Raw genomic sequence first — 8,862 nt, 5'->3', positions numbered from 1 at the left:
GCATTTTATGTGGGGTTTAGTGGGGCTACAGGTCTCCTTGAAGGAAAATGTGATTATTTATTTCTTTATTGTTATTATTCATTCGGGTGGCACAGTGGGTAGCACTGTTGGCTCACAGCAAGAAGGTCCATGGTTTGAGTCACGGCTGAGACAGGAGTCCTTTCGGTGTGGAGTTTGCATGTTCTCCCGGTCCAAATACATGCAGGTAAGGTGGATTGGATATACCAAATTGGTGATATGGCTTTTTATTTTTAATCACAAAAGTCTTGTGTCTAAACAGATGTGTATTATTTTTAGGGATTTATTAGCTACATAAATCTGTATCGTTTAAAAAAATGATTATAATAAATTTTAAAGGGGTGGTTGATTATGATTTCACTTTTCTGACTTTAGTTAGTGTGTAATGTTGCTGTTTGATCATAAACAACATCTGCAAAGTTACAACATTTATTCATTTACATTTATTCATTTAGCTGACGCTTTTATCCAAAGCGACATACAATTGCTATATATGTCAGAGGTCGCACGCCTCTGGAGCAACTAGGGGTTAAGTGTCTTGCTCAGGGACACATTGGTGTCTCACAGTGGATTCGAACCCGGGTCTCTCACACCAAAGGCATGTGTCTTATCCACTGCGCCACACCACCCCCCAAAGCAATGCCCAAAGCTCAAAGCAAAGGGAGATATTTGCTTTAAAAGAAATAACTTTTTAAGGATTACAACAAACGGCTGGTAGGGACTACACAAACTTCCTCCTGGGTTAGTGACATCACTAACCCTAAAATGTACATAAACCCCCCCGCCCCCTGTACACGATTTATAGATTATCAAGACAGAATATGCTAATCAATGACTAGAAGATAACTACACATAAGCTACATAAATTCATCAACTAACCATTCAGAAACGTCCTGTTGCTTCTACATGTTGTCACTTCTTCTTGAGTCTCTCCATCATTGTCTGAATCCGGTTTGAACATAAACATTGACATTTCCAGTGCATGTCTGTGTGAGGTAAAAGGACAGGAGCTCTTGAAGCTCCGCCCCCTGTGCTGGGAGCAGTAGCTCATTTGCATTTAAAGGGACACACATAAAAACGGTGCGTTTTTGCTCACCCTCCCAATAGTGACAACTTTAACATGCTATATAAGAATATCTGTGGGGTATTTTGAGCTAAAACTTCACATACACACTCTGGGGACATCAGAGACTTATTTTACTTCTTGTGAAAAGGGCATTATACCACTCCTTTAAGTAATTTTACAAAAAAAAAACTTAATTATCCATCATTTTACATAAGGACTGCATAGTAACAAATAAGAATATTGATTTTGGAGAAAATAAATTAAAAGGGCCTTTAAAGGGTTAGTTCACCCAAAAATGAAATTTCTGTCATTAATTACTCGCCCTCATGTCGTTCCAAACCCGTAAGACATTCGTTCATCTTTGGAACACAAATGAAGATATTTTTGATGAAATCCGAGAGCTTTCTGAACCAACCATAGGCAGCAACGTCATTTTAACTTTCAAGGCCCAGAAAGGTAGTAAAGACATAGTTAAAATAGTCCATGTGACTCCAGTGGTTCAACCTTAATGTTATGAAGCGACGAGAATATTTTTATGCGCAAAAAAACTAACAAAAATAACGACTTTATTCAACAATTTCTTCTCAGTGCAGCACTTCTGGGTGCCAGCTCATGCGTGTGATGCTGATGCAGGAGATGGCCAAATGAGCCGGCGTTCTGACGTAGAACCCAGAAAAGCTGCACTGTGTTTACAATGCTATCAGCGTCGGAGACTGACAGGAACTAACCCTTTAAGGGAGTCTTCAAATTCTATCTTTTCAGTATTGTTGGCTGTAGGTGAAGATAAATAATGAATAAAGAAAATATTTGTTTTGCTTATTATGTTGTGTATAGTGAACATGTGAAGTATTATCTTCTCCAGCACAGAGATGAGAATGACTCAGATGAGGTGAGTGTGTCCAGAGGTTCTGCAGCCCATCCCTACACACACAGACACACAGACACACACACACACACACACACAGACACACACACACACAGACACACACACACACACACACACACACACACACACACACACACACACACACACACACACACACACACACACACACACACACACACACACACACAGTTCCCTTATTCCTGTACATATGGTGGAATTATGACATAAGCTTCTGTCTTTATTTTTCATTCAACTCCGACTTCACTGTACAGACAGTCTTCAAAACAAACACAGGGATGTTAATGGTACGTTGGAAAAATCATTTACAAATGAGAGTAGCGAACATTTGGTTGGTAGTAACATTTTATATTTGTCTAAACATGTTGATGTGGAGCAAATAACCACAAAAACATTTAATTTTCAGTGGAACTTATTGCTCATAAGTGTTTTTACAGTAAGACATTGCTCACTATTTCTGTTTTCATTAATGGTTACTGTCACAGTTTCCACGCTTAATGAATGCTCATTTCAGATGACAATGGAAACTTTCTTTTGCAATCATTTTCAGAAAGCAATGGATTTATAGGCTAAAAATGTGTGAACTGATAATTCTTTCCAGAATGCCCCAAAAATATGCAGATTGTCATAAACACGACTAGCCAGTGACTTTTCATATGCAGTCACTGGAATTTTCCTCATGATTTATTGTGATGAATACTTAATTGTATGGCAGGGTAACTATACTGCGTTATGTTTATAGTCTGGGATGCATACATTTACAGCCAAAGCTCGAGGAGATGATTGTTTGCTGAGGCACTGGCCAGTGCTTTTGGCACTGTCCACTGAAAATGAAAATCACAACAGTGAAATTTGGCTGAAAAATTGCTTTGTGTCTTGAAGTAAACTGCAATTTCTCCTGCTGATTTTCTTTACAAGTAGAGTCTGTTTTACAGGTAAACAGGGATAATTGCAGGCTTTCTGACAATTTTTCAGGTCAAAAGAGTCAACAATAGGCGAGTCTATTTAGCTTTTTGTCTGGTTTTCTAGTTTTTCTGAACTACTTGTAAAAGTCTATGCAGCCCCATACAATGTTGCACAACCAATTTCTTTTAACCATAAACAGGCCTGGAAAGTGCTGTATGGTTGTCAGCTGAATGGCATGCATTCTTAGGATGCTTGCTTTGAAAACCTCATTACTGAACATCCCTACAGGCCAGAGGGCAGTCACTTTACTTAAAGCTTGAATATTTAGTTATCGTAAATGATCATTTCTTGGTTTTTGCATTCACTTTATGGAAAAGAGCAACTTAAATATTCTTCAAAGTAACACAAGTCTTGAATAACATGAAGGTGAGTAAATGATCTTCATTCTGTCCAAATTTTTGTTTTGGGTTGAACTATCCCTTTTAACACTTACAATGCTGAAGTCTTCTTATGGTTATACTTTCAAAACGGTGTATTTCCATGTTTATTCTGGAGGAATGCCTTGCCTTAAAAATTTCCATTGTAAGTGGAATACTGCAAACATGTTTTTTGTTTATTTTTACAAAATGAGGGGCAAATCAAACGTGCGTATAAGAGCTTGTATCAGACATTTCTTTAAAAATAACTTTATAATGTACAATATACAAACATAATTCAGGCTTGAAGTAAAGTGTTACTTAATTTTTGTTAAATGAGCTCCATGACCCTCGTGCTCTTTCTGTCCTGTTGTTGGACCCCTCTAATGGAACGTAATGCATGAGCACTTCCCAAACCAAAACAGAAGTAGGGAGCAGACAGAGGAAGTGTCAGAAACATACAGACAGCTGCCTCGGAGGCCTCAAACGCGAGCTCCGCTGAGGATAACATAAGCGGCCTGTTTGCATAAGATGCTGTGGGAGGACTCACTGACTCTGGGGATGCAATGAGGAGATAGACTGTTTGGATCCCTGCCACCTCCACACTTTCAATTACAGCGTTTGGCTGCGCCACTTCTGGCTGGCCGCGAAAACAGCGGCCTCCGCCAGACGGTCTGGAAGCAGCAGCCATGCAGTGGTAAACCAGACGCAGATCACCTACACTTCCTCTGGCTTCTCGCGCTGCAGCAAACACCGTCTAGTCAAAATAATAGCGTACGTTTCTTTTTGAGTTCTCAGACAAAGTGTAAATATACTCACATCAGATAGAGACAGAAAGACAATAATTCTTCTCATGAACAGAAAAAATACTCATGTCAGAAAACATTGTGGTCTTTTAGACCTCCGTTACACGGCAGTCATTCCCGATTAAGCAATATTGTACTGAACATTAGACTGCAAGTAATCAGCCAATGTATTGATATTCACAGACCAACAGCACAATTGCTGCAAATGTGATTTTGACAGTTCATTAAACAAACAAATTTATGTTGAGTGAATAGATCCGTTTGTATATTTTTCTCTGGCCCACCAATGAAAATAGTTTGGGGCCGTTCTCACAAAATACATTGCTTTTCTGTGCTGTGTTTGTTTGACCATTACACTCCTCTTGTTGAGTAAAATCTCTCTAGACCTTGCGTTCTTCTTTTTTTTTATTACACTTAAATGCAAAATGCGTTCTGTGTGAATTGAACCTGAACCTGAATTGAATCTATTGGCCTGCTTGAAGACCAATACTAAAAGTCACATAATGTAGGACAAAGCACATGAGATGATGAAATATAATGTTGCTCAACTACACAAGCACATCATCATGAATGTAGTGTCTTTTATTGTTCCCATTTGTGCTAGCTTACTGTAAGTACTCCAGAGTTCATTTCATTACTCATCCTGTGGTTTTCACCGATTTGCCTGCCAGGAAGAGGTTTAAAGTGGGGGATGTAAAAAAAAAAAAGTAAGTTGGACTTGAAGGATAAATCCTAAAGTACTTCAAAAGATTTACTCCTTCATTTGGACCTATATTCATTTATATTCTTGGTAAACAATAGTTACGTTTAACTCAAAATTCAGAGTAGTGGTAAACTGGTTTGTTCTTTAAATGTGGGCTCTTGAATTATTGCAGTAGTTCCCCCTTCATTTTGAACATGATTAAATGATTGATATTAAACACTTCTGTTTCACTGCTAGTAATCAAAATATTTCTGTCTCCAAATCTTTATATCACCATAGGACATTTTCTGCTTTCTGACCGATTGTTCCACTAACAAAATATGCCCTTAAGAGTAAATGTCCTCACAGTTCATGCTGTGGTGCATTTTATATAGTTTGACAACTGTTAAATGAGCTCTGAATGCTAAAGGTGGAAAATTATTCTCTAGCTAATCAGTGGTCTTGAGACTTTGTTTCTCTCATTACTCCTAATGTAAGACAATCTCATCTCCTCAAAGAACACCAAAAGTATCTTTCATTCTGAATCTGGAGCCCAAAGGCAAAAGATGATGATGCTCTTGTTCTTTTCAGAGGGTTTCAGAGGTTCAGACTAAATTTCCCTGAAGCTTTTAAGACAGTGCCAGTAACTGACTGTACTACAAAAGCTATTTCATATGAATTTATGTCCAGTATTCTACACACTGTATTAAGCGGTACATTTATATGAGGTGTCTTTGATTTGCTTCTTGTTAAATTAGTTCTTGTTTGACTGATTGGTCATTATTTTGAATAAAAAAGCAAATATAACTAAGGTTATTATATTATTTGCTATATGCTTTTGAGCTGGTATTTTAAAGGTAGGGTAGGCAATTTCGGAGAGGCTAGCAATAGCAAGTTAGCTTTGAAAGAATAAAATCCCACCCTCCCTTTAGAGCACTCATAAATGCACATGGCATAGTCTGCAAAGCGTCACGAGACGAGAGACGGCGTTAAATTACCACATGTCTGAAAGCACATAAGATTACAATAATAATGAACATAACAACTTCAGGGTTGCCAATTCTCACGCATCTGGCGTGACACTCACGCTTTCAGCATCAATCTCACGCTCTCACGCACACACAAGAAATGTCACGCCAAAATCCATTTTCTCCCCTCTCAATCCGTTAGTTTTCTGTTGATGACTAGACCACAGCGTATTAATGACAGGAGAGGAGTTTAAGGCCCACAGCTGTAACATCTCCCTACAACGTTCTCGCAGCAGTATTCTCTGATCGTTGATTCGCTGAAAACCTTGCACCTGATACGTCAGTTGCGTGTGAAAAATTCAGAGAGAGTTCAGAGCATAGGTTTGGAGTCCGAGTCGGAGCCACTGATGCGCGTTTGAAAGTTTGGATGACAATCAAGGTAAGTAGATAATAAAATCACTACAGACGTAGCCTTGCCTAATCAGTCTGTGTGCCGAGAGTACAGACTTCAACTATAGTTGCGAACGTTGTCTGACGTGCGTTATGTGGGCTAGCTAATTGCTCAATAAAAATAGGCTCATGGTACAAATTACGTTTTGGCAAATCGGGCAAGTGGCATTTTAAAATTCCCCAAATGATCAAAGGTTGCCCAGATTGTGTTGTGCCTGCCACAGTCAAATGCGGATGCTGAGCGAACCTTTTCAGTTATTGGCCTAAACAAGACTGACACCAGGAACAGACTGTCACTTGATGGCACCCTGTGAGTGATGGGAAGTTCGGATCATTTTACTGACTCGCTTGTTCGATCTCGTTCATTAAAATGAACAAATCTTTTTTCGGGTCATTTCATTCATTTAAGGGGCTTTAAATGTTATACTTTTAACAGCCAAATTCCCCGAACACATCCACCTACGCAGTCTTTATCATATTCTGAATTAAGAAATCATTATAATGCAGTCAAAAATAATGTACAGGGAACCGGAACATAAACTAGATGTACCGCATCGCGGTACAAAATATGACCGCCGCTCAGGCCTGCACTGGCTTTCCACAAAAATAAATGACGTTGAGTAATTTGGCTGTATTGCATGTTTATGTATATACCTAAAAAAAGTAGTAGTATGTGCATGTCTGTCTGTGTGTGTGTGTGTGTGTGTGTGTGTGTGTGTGTGTGTGTGTATGTGTGTGTGTTTGTGTATGTGTGTGTCTTTGTATGTGTGTGTCTGTGCGTGTATGTATGTGTGCGTACATGTGTGCGCGTGTGTGTTTGTGTGTGTGTGTCTGTGCATGTGGATTTGTATGTGTGTGTATGGGTGTGTGTCTGTGCGTGTGGATGTCAGTGTGTGTGCATGCTTGTGTTTGTTTGTATTCCTGCATGTGTGTGTGTGACAGTATCATCCTAAACCAGCAACCCTTCGCTCAACAGCACCATCTACAGGCCGATGAGTGTACAGTCACTAAATGTGCACATAAATGAATTTATTTTATACCCCCCCATGGATGAAATTCTACGAAACTTAGCAGAGGATACCCCCAGAGGATGTCAAGTTAATCATACACATGAAATATGGTGCAGTTCTGAACATCTCCACTGAAGATAGGGGCGATTAAAGCAGAATAATATTGCATTTTCATTTTTTATGGGAGGGGCGCAAATCACAAATGAGTGATTATGGGCTAGGTTGATGTGGGCCCTTAAGAGCAACATACCATAAAAATTTCTTCATCCTCAGTGCCACGGTTCAGGTAGTTATTTAGGAAAAACTGCATTTTTGGGTTTGGGGGGGGGGGATAGTGGCCCCCGGGGACCAAATGAAATTTTTCCTTAGAAGTCTAGTGGGGCTACATGCCCACCAAATTTCATGTTCCCCGGTGTTTCAGTGTCCCTGGTATCGTTGACGAAAAATTTACGGGGGCCCCAGCGCAGGGGGGGAAGTGGCCCCCGGGGACCAAACGAAATTTTTCCGTAAAAGTCTAGTAGACCAACATACCATAAAAATGTCTTCATCCTCGGTGCCACGGTTCAGGTAGTTATTTAGGAAAAACTGCATTTTTTGGGGTTTGGGGGGGCCCAGCGCGGGGGGGGAGTGGCCCCCAGGGACCAAACGAAATTTTTCCGTAGAAGTGTAGTGGGGCTACATGCCCACCAAATTTCATGTTCCCCGGTGTTTCGGTGTCCCTGGTATCGTTGACGAAAAATTTACGGGGGCCCCAGCGCGGGGGGGAAAGTGGCCCTCGGGGACCAAACAAAATTTTTCCGTAAAAGTCTAATAGACCAACATACCATAAAAATTTCTACATCCTCGGTGCCACGGTTCAGGTAGTTATTTAGGAAAAACTGCATTTTTTTGGGTTTGGGGGGGCCCAGCGCGGGGGGGGAGTGGCCCCCGGGGACCAAACGAAAATTTTCCTTAGAAGTCTAGTGGGGCTACATGCCCACCAAATTTCATGTTCCCCGGTGCTTTCGGTGTCCCTGGTATCGTTGACGAAAAATTTACGGGGGCCCCAGCGCGGGGGGGGGGAAGTGGCCCCCGGGGACCAAACGAAATTTTTCCGTAAAAGTCTAGTAGACCAACATACCATAAAAATTTCTTCATCCTCGGTGCCACGGTTCAGTTAGTTATTTAGGAAAAACTGCATTTTTTGGGGTTTGGGGGGGCCGAGCGGGGGGGGAGTGGCCCCCGGGGACCAAACGAAATTTTTCCTTAGAAGTCTAGTGGGGCTACATGCCCACCAAATTTCATGTTCCCCGGTGCTTCGGTGTCCCTGGTATCGTTGACGAAAAATTCAGTAAGGTGACGGAAAAAAAAAAAAAAAAAAACTTTGACAATCCCTATATGACCGCTTTCGCTAGCTACGCTAGCGGCGGTCATAATAATTACTTTACCTTCTGAGTCTTTCGTTCATTTGTCACGTGACAGACGCAATGAACGTTCATGAATGGATTGAACCCTGCTTCAGATACGAGCTCCTGAAGAGGTAGTGAAGCAGGCCAACTCTGCCACTGTGGCACAACAGGCCTAATGTGTGAAACTTGTGTTGTGGTTTTCTGGGGAGGTGGAGTAACTATGTGTCCCTTTTGTTTTGCGATTTTTT

This window comes from Scardinius erythrophthalmus (assembly GCF_964197995.2).
Source record: "Scardinius erythrophthalmus genome assembly, chromosome: 1".
In the NCBI taxonomy this organism is placed as follows: Eukaryota; Metazoa; Chordata; class Actinopteri; order Cypriniformes; family Leuciscidae; genus Scardinius; species Scardinius erythrophthalmus.
Note: the sequence above shows the minus strand (reverse complement) of the source record.